Below are 12,604 nucleotides of genomic sequence, written 5' to 3'. Positions count from 1 at the left end.
CTAAGCCCTTGATCACCCTTTTAATCTTGACCGTCGATTTCCAAGCCTCCAACTATATAAATTGAAGCCCTTATCTCATATCAAAGGATCCACTTTTTATGCATCCTCAGATCTACTTTTTATCATATCATTATGCTACCCTTTTATCCATAAATCATTGCAAACTTATGCTGTCCTCTTGACATCATAAGCATCTCCATAGTACCCTCATCATGCCCAAATCATCAACCACACATCCTTACTTTCTTATGCAAGTGTGAGCAATCCACACTTAACCCTACTCAATCTCCCACTCTTCATTTAACAACCTCGAAGCAATGCAGTTCGTGGAGACGAGGAGGACAAGGAAGACCGAAATGGCGTAGGGAGCATCATGAGTGAAGTCTTTCTTTATGTTCATGTTTCTCATTTATGCTTTTTCATACTTCCTTGATATCGTTTTTAAGATGGTTTTGATCTATGTTGATCACTAATATTGACTAACCATTTTGACGCGATACATTTGGTGAACTTGACGTGAAATTGGGAGCTTCATGAGTATATTCCATTTATGTCGTTTTGTTTTCATGATGCTCTTGTTTAATCTTATAGTTGATTTTGCTTCAGATTTCTCAGGCCTTTGCAGTGAATATCATTCAGCGCATATTGGCAATCATCGTATTCCACGAGTTAACATATTTTTGAGGCATTATGTTAAAATCGACAAGCTACAATTTTTGTATGCTCCCCACGTTGTGTATATAGGTTCCACGCTTTGTATACTTTCCACGTTTTGCATGTAGGTTGATCACGAGAGGCAGTGAGGATGTTGGTGAAGGTTGTATAAATGGGACTTTATACATGCAAAGTACATTTGCTATAAATTTCGAAAAGTATGTTCTAAAACTCCCATTTTAGTAGGGAAGCCATTGGTAAAAGCTATATAAATCGGCTTTCCACTCGCACATTACTTTACACATACCATTTGCATTTACTTGGAAGTCTCTAAATCTTTTCCATCAAATTCATTGAGTGCATATCGTAGCATTCTTTCACACATCACTGCAATACTCCATACTGTGATAGATGCCCATACCACGTTTTAAAGCTCCTCGTGTGCACAATCAGTAATGTTAAACTTGCACGTTGCATTTTCATGAGAATTTCAAAGACCTGCCCACTACAAACCTATAGTGCATATCGTGCCTTCATTGCATTATCAAAAAATGACATCTCCTTGAGGCATTCTGTCGGAAAGCTCCCATTACACATAGCTAAGGAGGATCTCTTTGAGGCATCCTGCTCTAAGCTCTCCTTTTGACAAAGGTTGTAGAATCGACCTTTTTCAACTATGAATCTGCATTTACATGAAAGCTTTTAATGTTTCTCTTTTTTTTTGCAACAAATCCATTTTGTGCATATCCTGCAAATCATTTGTTTCCATTAGAGCGACATCTCTTTGAGACATCTTGTAAATAGTCCACTTGCATTGTCCACGCTTCCACCTTTGACAGGTGCTAGCGTGGAACCATTTAGCGCATAAGTGCTCTCCATGAGATGACAACTCTTTGAGGCATTCTGTCAATAATTCGACTTTCCACATGCCAATAACACTTGCTTGAAATTTTCTAATGCCTTTTGTTTTTGTACAGATCATATAATCATTGCATTCCATAAAAAGAAATCTTTTTGAGGCGTTCTGTCAAAATAGATGCAAGTCGTGGCATGACATCAAGGAGAATCTTTCTAACACATTGTTGCAGGTGTTGAAAGTGTCAAATTTGCAATTTTTTCCTTAACACATTCTAATTGGGAAAATTGGTCAATCTTAGGATATACATTCACATTTTGCAATATGGGTTAAAACAAACAATCACATTGCTATCTTGGTTTAAAACGAACATTCACATTGTTTCATTTTGCTACAATCTTGGATAAAACGAACACTTCATTTTGCTATCTTGGCTAAAAAGAATACCATGGTTGTTGGAGCAACATCTCCAAGTAGCAAATAGATCACATTGTGATGATGGGTTAAAAAGAACAAGTGTCTTTTGTGTTTGGCACACTTGTGCAAATTTGTAGAGTGGTTCCAATTTTAACACACACTATCCTCTCCCTTGGCTCTCGTGGTCTTAGGTGCAAGAGAAAAGTGTTAGTAACACTCTAAATTTTCTATTTTTAAGAGAGGTCTGCCAAGGGACACATCACCCTTGGGACAACCTTGAGCGGTAAATCCTTTGAGCCGCTATAGAAATCAGGTGAGAGCTAAAGCTGTAGCCTTAGGTGTATTTGTTCCTACAATGTAACTTGCCGAAAGGACATATGGACCCCACTGTGAATTACTAGGCTCTTAAGTGAGTCACTACAGAATAAACTTACATCTAAAGACATCAAACATTATGAGACACCTCTTATATTAGAAGCCCACCCGTTCTATTGATTGAGGATATTTGTGAAAAGTTCAGTGCAAGAGCATAGAAGGTTTTTCTCCCCAAATATTCACCATACATATTTCCTTGAGTAGAAACAGGGCTTTTTGAAAAGCTACTTGTAGCGTGATGAAAGTGGTGACTCCCCCATCATAGGGACCACCTATCTGTTGTGCTCGCACAAGACTTAGTATATCACATTCTTACCTGCCACGACGGGATACATAAGGTATGTAGTACCAAAGTCAAAGAAATATCAAGCTGTGGGCTGAAAATATCGCAATTGGCCATTACCTTAGGGATAAAAAGTGTTTGAGTTGTCTTCGTCTTGTTTCATACTAGTGGAAATTTGGGCCGACTTTAGGCCTATGAACATACACGCATTATCAGGGTCAAAAAGTTCATGAATGGGTTGATTTAGACCCACACCTTTTGTGCCATTTTTGAAAGGGCAAGAATATGTGCTTGTGTGCTTGATGTGTTTTTCTTGTCAAATGAATCAAACATTTGAAACAAGTTACACCCCAACAATGATCTAATCAAACAAAATAAACATTCTTGAAAAAGCCATCAATGATTTGTGTTTGGAAATCTCTCAAATACGCCAAGAAGTCAATTTATTGAAAAACCAAAAAGAAGCAAAGTGAAAAGAAAACCCAAAAGAAAAGAAGCTTCTTGTGCAAGAACCGCAAGCTTTTGTTGAAACATCACACTTTCATCCATCGATATCACGATTTTAGTTACAGTTTTATTGACGACTTTGAATTACTCCATCATACATTCCACAAGCTGCAATCACTTATTAGAGATTCCTAGATTCATATAATCCTCCTACATTTTCTTCCATCTTTCTCACTTCAAAAAAATTTCCAAAATCAATCATCAAATTCGTGATCACCTAGTAGAAATTCCAAGGTTCACTCAAAGGTCACCATTTCAAACATAAAAAATCCATTCAACTCTCAATACAAAGAGGTCATGTCCTTAGTTCTTTTAGATATTTCTTATCCTACCAACAAAATTACTTTCTAGTGTGTCTCTACATCTAGGATCAATCATCCTAAGGGACATTACTAAGCATCATAGATAGGTTAAAACTAGTTCATGAGTGCATCCTCTCATTACTAGTAGCTTGGGGATTGTAACAACACAAACCTTGCTACACCTCATCTCACAATTGTTAAAACATCAAACAAGCAATTCGAAAGAGGACTTTGTTGATACCCGACCTTTAGTGTAGGAGATCAAGCATCCACAAACACTAAAAACTCATCATCATCGTCATAAAATCTTGGAGCTATAAGAAGGGATCACCCATACTTTTTAATTCATCTCATTATCAAAACACACTTTAACTTGGCCGAGACTAGAGCTTAGTATCAAAGATGCAAACAAAGTGAAATGCACCCAGAATCGGAAGAGGGTGAAGAACTCAACAACCCCTTCCATCATGATGAATTTTTAGGGGGAGGAGGCCTAGATTCTCCCACACAAGGAAATCGAGCAAGCAACACATAACCCATGATTTAACAAAATCTTTGATGAGATTCTTAGAGGGAATGCTGATGCTCATTTCCTAAGACTTGCTCGAGAGGGTGCAAAACTCCCTTTAAATTTTGACTTATCACAAATTCAAGAAACACCAGAGAAAGCCCAAAATAGTCACCACAATGAGAGAAGACATCAAAATACCCACAATTACGATGACACCTATCACCAAAGGAACCATCCACCACCTCCCACAAAAATGGATATGTTGAGACAATAAATACAAGAGCTCACACAACAAGTCAATTCAGGAAGGTCACAAAAACAATACACTCTCGAAGATATTTTTCCTTATCCATTTGATAGGAAAATGATCATGCCTCCTTTCCCACACAATTTCGAAACACCAAAATTTGATAAATACAAAGGGAAAGGAGATCCAAGGGACCATGTGAGAGAATTTTACTTCGTATGCTTAGAGGTGGCATATGACGAAACATATTTAATGCGCCTTTTCCCTCAAAGTTTAGGCGGATTTACCATGCAATGGTTTTCACGCTTTCTTGGAGGAATAAGGACATTTGAGGACCTCATACAAAAATTTATCACTCATCATTCACATAACATAGAACATTATGTCTCCATGGCTGATCTATATAATACAAAACAAAAGAATGGAGAGTTATTCTCAACATTCTTACAAAGATGGAGACACCTTTCTAGTTGATGTTCCTTTCCCATTCTCAAAGAACAATTAGTTAAATTTTTTATTTCAAACTTAAATGAGGAAATGGAATTTTACTTAGAAGTCAAATGTTTAAACTCTTTCAAGGACGTGATAGCCCAAGGACTTAAAATCGAGAAAGCCCTTATCAAGAAGGGACTTGTCAAAATTTACAAGGACAACAAGGATGGTCCACAACCAACCTACAATAGTGATAAACCCAAATTTTGGTCCAAAAACAAAAACATTGTTAATGATGGTGTGGTAGATGCAAGAACTGTCAAAATTGCCCAACCCATAGTCAAAATTGTGGGATAAACAAATAATTGTAACAACCGCAATATCAATCAAGGTCATCCCCCAAACAATCAAAATAATCAACCTTCCAACACACAACAAGAGGCACCTAAAAATAGGCACTCTAGCTACAAACCCAATCGAACATATACACCCTTGGGAGAACCTCTTGAAGTGGTATTACGACAACTTCTATCTTCCAATCTTATCATGTTGCCTAGAACGTCAGATTATGAGCCCCATTTTAAATCTCAATGGTGGAGGGATAATGAGTATTGTGAATTTCACAAAGGAAAGGGTCATAAGACAAATAATTGCCATCGACTAAAGGACATTGTTCAAGAACTCGTTGATTGAGGTGGTATAGAAGTCGATGGTCACAATGCAAAAACTTCCAACACGAATTACACAATGTTCAAGAATCCACTCCCATCATATGAGAAAGGAGGTCCATCCCATCAAGGTAAGAACCAAGATAACACGACATACTATACACGCACAACATATACCTACACTATCAATAATCTTTATGATGCAAATAAACAAGTTTCTACCATTACCATCCAAGGAAAATATCCTACATGAAATGTTGTTACCCGCCGTAGCAAACTTGTCTTACTAGGAGCACCATCAAAAGCAACATACATGCCCAAACATTATAGTCTTGTTGATCAACTGGATAAAACTCCCGCACTCATTTCCATATTAGAGTTGTTGCTCCTATCACCCTCACACAAAACTATCTTGGACCAAGCTCTCCAAGAAGCGTCAGTTCCATCCAACCTAAACATAGATCAATTTCAAGCCATGGTTGGAAGTCTCAAATCATTACCATGTCTCACTGTCACTGAGAGTAATGATGCATCCTTTCAAAAGTCACATAATGCCCCTCTACACATTGAGGGATTCATACATCAACATAGAATCAAGTGAGTATTGATTGACAATGGATCTGGTCTTAACATTTGCACCTTGCAAATGATTACAACATTGAAATATTCTGAATGAGCAGTAGACGCTAAAAAGAAGATCATCATCAAGGCCTCTAATGATGCCGAATGTTCCTCAAAAGGGAGCGTCACTTTATCAGTAAGGGTGGGACTTTTGGTGAAGGATGTGGTTTGCCAAGTCCCAGACCTCCCTCTTCCATACTATCTCCTATTAGGTAGACCATGGATTCGTGCCATGCAAGAAGTACCATCCACTTACCATCAATGCATCAAATTTCCATATAATGATGTAGAGCTTACTATCCTTAGTGATGCCAACCCATTCGCCTTTTGTAATAATATAAGGCATAAACCTGATATCACAGTACCTAGCAACAAAGAAGGCACCGCCTCATCATCCTACATCCACCCAACAAATCTCACTAGTACACCGATCCCTACACACAAACAAGAGAAGTTGAAAATGAAAGTAAAGGATGAAGGCCCAGGAGAATATAGCATTAGCCAACTTTTTTTTATTGGCCAATTGCCCCTCTCACCTAGGACTCATTTCAAACCACAAATGTTACTCAAGACCCATGTTGCGGCCCATACTGGTACACTTGATGGATTCATCCCACACAGATCACAAGAACATGAAACTATTAATGAAGACTTGGCAAGATGGATCTACAGAGACCCTTCTGATACAACTAGATAACATGTCAGGATCTGTATAGAGAGGTATGGTAAAGGTCTTAAGCTAATGCAAAAGATGGGCTATGATTGCTATAGTGCATTGGGATCCCACAAACAAGGTGTACAAGAACCATTACAACCATTGTTACAACCATGAGATACAACTGGAATCAAATTCAACCTTGTTTCGAGAGGCTTTCCTAAGCTCTAAATTCTCGACAAACAAAAGAAGATCACTTCTAAGATCACCCCCTCCAGAAGCAAGACAATGTCTATTACAAATCACCCTAAAAAATCTAAAAATCCAAGTCACGCCAATACCTCTCACTCATCAAATGCATGAACACCGAACACACAAAGGGATGCAAAAAGGTCAATCACTTCCAAATTGCCACTTCTATCCATTTTAGATACTCAAGCAACATCAATAACCCCGTCAGATAAAACCCTTGCAGTAGTTGTCGACAAACCTTTCACATCAGCAAACATCCCTATAACATATAGTGATAGAGTTCTACCAAGTGATTCTGAGACAAATTCACAAGAATGCGAGTGGGATTCTTCATTTTCACAATCATTTGATGGGGACACTTTTGAGGTTAAGAAAGATGAAGGAGATGTACTTATTAAAACCTTTTGGGATCCAGATCCTGGAGATGATTCAAAAAGAAGTGTGTTACCTCCCGAGACTGATTACAAAGAAGATAATACTGATGATGACCTTGATACCTCTATTTTAACATAACTAACACATCAAATGAGCTTAACCTAATTGATGAGGCCATGCCAATAATCCACCTTGAACTCATGGAATGGAACCAAAAAGATCCTCTGTGCCTTGACACTTTCCAAAATGATGAGGCGATAATTGACTTTCTTGAATTACTGGATAACATACCAAGTGGGGATCACAAGGTTGGATTTTCTATTGAACTCAACAACGGAGCTTACTTTGGAGCGAATGCCAAACCTTTCAACTGCAAAAATATAACAATAAAAGATGGATCTTCTAGTGAAAACCGCAGTGTGGAACTTCTAGATCCCCAAAAAACAAAGAGCACATCCAAAGGTGAAAACCTCTATGAGGCACTTGAGGATGAAAGGTTTGACATTCTCCCCTTCAACACATTTCAAGAATGATCATCTATTTTTGTGGGGGAAACAAAGGAAATAAATCTGAGAACATTAGAAAGTCCTCGAATCATACACTTAGCTTTCCTCTACCCAACATTGATATGATCGTGGACCTAACAACATGACATGCAATTCTATTTCTCATGAATGGGTTTTCAAGATACAACCAGATCAAGATCGCCCCAGAGGATCAACAAAAAACAACTTTTACATGCCCAAGGGGTACATACTGTTGGAATGTGATGCCATTCAGTCTCAAGATTTCAGGAGCTACACATCAACGAGAAATGACTACTATCTTCCACGACATGATGCATACACTAATGGAAGACTATGTGGATGATTTACTCGCTAAATCATTAACAAGAGAGAGTCACCTTGTTGTGCTAGACAAAATTTTCACCAGATTAGAACAATATAACATTCGGCTAAATCCAAAGAAATGTGTCTTTGGAGTGACCTCTCGGAAGCTCTTAGGATATATTGTCTCGAAAAAGGGAATTGAGGTTGATCCTGCAAAATTCAAAGCAATCATGGAGATGCCACCTCCTAAGAAAATCAACCAATTAAGAACATTGCAAGGGAGGCTACAATTAATACGTTGGTTCATTGCACAATTGGCTGATAAATGTCATCCCTTCACGCATCTGCTACATAAGAATTCTTGTTTCAAATGGGAAGAGAACTACCAACAAGCATTCCAACAGCTAAAGGACTACCTGATGACACCACCATTGCTAACACCACCATCTCTAGATAGGCCATTATTGATATACATATCAACTACAACTATGGCCTTAGGGGTATTACTAGCACACCATAATGCAAAAGGAAAAGAATGTGCAGTGTACTACATCTCCAGGGCACTAGTAGGGTATGAGCTCAATTATGCCCCTATTGAAAGAGCTTGTCTTGTAGTGGTTTTACCAGCAACCAAATTGAGACATTACATGTTGACATACAAGATACTCATTGCCAAGATAGATCCACTCAACTACCTACTTAGTAAAGAAACACTAACATACCACTTAGCAAAATGGGTTATGATCCTTAGTGAGTTTGATATTGAGTATGTAGATCGAAAGGCAATCAAAGGGAAAGTCATTGCAGATCAGTTGGATGAAACACCACTCATAGGAGAACATCCACTCATCTCAAATTTTCCAGATGAGGAAATATTCATAGTCATGCCAACACAACACTGGAAACTATATTTTGATGGGTCATACACTAGGCATGGTTCTGGAGCTAGTATTATTTTTATCACACCTCAAGGTGATAGCATCCCAAAGTCATACAGGATCACATTCCCATGCACAAACAACATAGCAAAATATGAGGCCTTAATCATAGGACTTCGAATGGCAGTACAATGGAACTTGAAGGAGCTACAAGTATATGGTGATTCATAGGTGGTCATCCGACAGGTTAATGAGGAATACCAAACTAAGGATGATAATCTCATTCCTTACTAGAAAATGGTTGACACTTTCAAGGAATTATTCATAGTTATCAACTTTAATCAGATTCCTCGAGAACAAAATAGAGCTGCTGATGCAATGGCTACAATATCCTCTCTTCTTGATCTTCCACAAAACTTAACATGCTATGAGTTCTTAGTAGAATAGATTTGGATCCCTGCTTATGATATCCCAAAATCCGAGATGGTATATCACCTCATCGGTCTTGATTCCCCATGGTATGGTGAGTTTTATGCTTACCTACACGACCAAATCCTTCCACCAAACCAGTCAAACAAGCAATGAAAAACCTTCATACGCCAATCCACCCAATACACCATCATTGTTGAAACTACTCTATTGTCGTAGCTACAGGAACATGCACATGAACTATTTCCTATGGCTGCAGGAACAAACAACTACAGAAACAACTATTACGAAAGTATGAAAACTAGTTAAAACATACAAAGGATTACTCACCAAGTGGGCCCCCTTTGAGTGAGTATTTCCAGAACTTTAGATTACACTTATCTAATCATCCAAAATCACTTTGATCTTTTTATTTCATCTTGACTGGAAAAAATACATACATAACACCAGAAAACTGTGTATTACAAAATATTATCTTTTTCTCTGCTATCCCTGAGAGGAGAGAGATCCCTTTATTTATAGAAAAGATTATAACAAACTTCTAACTAACTGCCCACATCCCTACAGAATAGGTGAACATGATTTATTAACAAAAGAAGAAGAAGTCAACACAGGACAACAGAACAACATCTGTCTTGTAACTGAGAAAATACAGCATGACCACCTCCTAGATCTAAGATCCACTAGGAACAATTATAAATGTTTTCATAAATCAATCTGCTGAAGAATCGGTCAAGTGATACTGATCATAACTGCATTTCTTTGACTGGGTCTACATTGTGGTTATATACTCGATGATCTTTTGAACCGCCATTTGTCTTTACTTCACCTTTGCTGACCCTGCATCAAGATATTAACACACACAACAACATGTGTATATACTAATGCTAACATGATATAACATAAACCATATTTATAATTTTTAGATATTCGCATAGACAGATAATTTGAAACCACTATATGACATCCTTAGGTATAGGTTAAACCAGTTTCAAAAACACTTAAAAGGTATCAAAAGGTATCATCTTAGAAAAGCATTATAATCCAAATGTCATCTAATCATAAGACATAGGTAGGAGTATTATATCATAAATCTATCAAAATAGAGCCATTATTTAGGCTCATCATCTCCCCCTAACCTAACTTATTGCTGATACTCCAACAACGAGAAAATTTTGGATTTTGGCATTAATTCGAAAATTGCCTGGAGTAACCTGCCCAGAACCGCCATTTTTTAAGCTCCAGTAGAATCCTTTCATTTTCTCCAATCTTTTCCACCTAGTACGTTTTGTTGCTTCACTATATGGTGGGTCACTATCCCTGCAACCCATTAGTGGCCATAGGAGGATTGGAGGCTGAAAACTTAGAGGAAGCCAATGTCGTGCCTTTGTTCTTCCCAAGTGCATATACTTGGGTGCTCTGTTTAATGCTGCATGGTAATTTTGCACAGAGTGTGGCTCAAATTGTTTTAATTCATCTATTAGGCTATCCCAGTGCTAGACTATATGTTCTTTTGCTTCATGTCCTTCCCTTGGAGCCATTTGTTCATATTATTTATGCACTTCTTCCATTAGGGTTAGGATTTCCTTTGCATAGTTTATCTCATATACAATCTTTTGCCAATAAAAGTAAAATCGCTTGGGTTCTCTTGATTCAGCCCTTAAGAGCAATGAAAGATCAAGTTCTTCCTTGTGATGCATCTGAAACTGCTCTCCCCTTGATATTTCATTTTGCATCCATGACATAAGAGCCCTCAACTGAATATCTCCAATGTAAAGGAGAGGGTTCCAATTAACATCATTAGGGACAACATAGTTGTGGACATATAATTCACAGAGTAGGTTTTTGATTGCCGTAGGGGACGTTTGAAAAGTACTAAATTTTTTTTCTGGTGTTTGCAATGAGGGACTTAAATCCCTAACAATCCTCATCATTTGGAAACTGATGTGCTATTCTTTTAAATATAGAGAGTAGACATGATGAGGAGCTCGACATTGCATCAGCTGTGGAACCATGGTGGCTATTGTTTCCACCTTAGCTTTAAGTTGGGCTATTTCCTTGTCCTTCTGCTCAATAACCTTGTTCTGCCAGTCGATTTTCATCTACATTTTTACTTTCTCTAGTTCCCAATCCTCATAAAGAGCAAGTCCCACCGCATGACTAGTAAGAGAGGTAGGTGGTCTATGAACAGGTGCCTTGGGTTTCTTCATTTCTACTTTACTCCCTACTTCAATAACCTGCTCTACAACAGATGCTAAACCATTTAGTCTCTCAAAAATCTACTTCTTCCTACGACTGCTCTATATTCAGAAGCTCCTCTTCTTCTTGAAGCTGTAGTTCCTGCTCTTCCCCCATATTTTGCAGTTCTTCCTCCTCTTCATGTTCCCTTTGAGGTTCATTAGATGGAGAAGGATGGATATCATGATGAAGTAGATTGTATTGATCTCATTCTGGGGAGTCAATCAAGATGTTAATATTTGGCTCTGTTGATTGGTCTTGGCTTTTATGCTTTTTACGGAGCCTACCACTACTTCTTCGAACTTTCCCTTTTCTGACTACAGGGCTACTTCTTGTAGCCACCTCTTTAACTACCTCAAAAGTCACTAGGGAAACTGGTTTTACAATTTTCCTTTTCTTGGCTACAGGAGGGGGTAAATTCTCACTTTTACTTCCCGCCTCCTTATGTTCCATGTCAACTTGTTTTTCTTTGCCTTTCTCATTTCATGTGGTAGCACTCATTTTCCTCAGACTTTGAGAGGAAACCACTACTAAAACTTTTTCATGTAAGAGTTCCTCTGCTGCAAGAATATTTTGTTCTGTTGACATTATAGAAGATGAGGGTTCAAGAGGAGAGCCAGGTTTTTCAAGGTTTTCGTGTTCCTGAGACGGAAGTGGCTCCTCTATAACCATGTTCTCAACCATAAACATTCTAGTTTCAACAAATTCATTCCAAAGCATTAGAGATACATCTCTCAAATTTTTTTCAACTAATAGCTTAATTAGACAATGATGAGAAATAGAGTGAGGTCTACCTTTCTGGGTCTCTATTGCACTTATAGAAAGAAGGTTGTACAGTAGGCTTGGAACATTCACCCTTCTTCCATGGCGTAGATGACTCAGGAGTTTAAAGTGATGAGAATGCAAACATGAAAACCTTCCCTCACAGGTTAAATACTTTAGAATATATAATGCTACTGCTCTCCATTCAAGCGGAAGGGATTCTCGCCTAGTTCCTTGTCTATCTACCACCAATGGAGGGTCTCCTGTTCATGTAAATGTTGCTCTTGCACTGCGTGCATCCTTGGACTCTGA

The sequence above is a fragment of the Cryptomeria japonica genome, chromosome 1 (assembly GCF_030272615.1).
Source record: "Cryptomeria japonica chromosome 1, Sugi_1.0, whole genome shotgun sequence".
NCBI classification, from domain to species: Eukaryota; Viridiplantae; Streptophyta; class Pinopsida; order Cupressales; family Cupressaceae; genus Cryptomeria; species Cryptomeria japonica.
Note: the sequence above shows the minus strand (reverse complement) of the source record.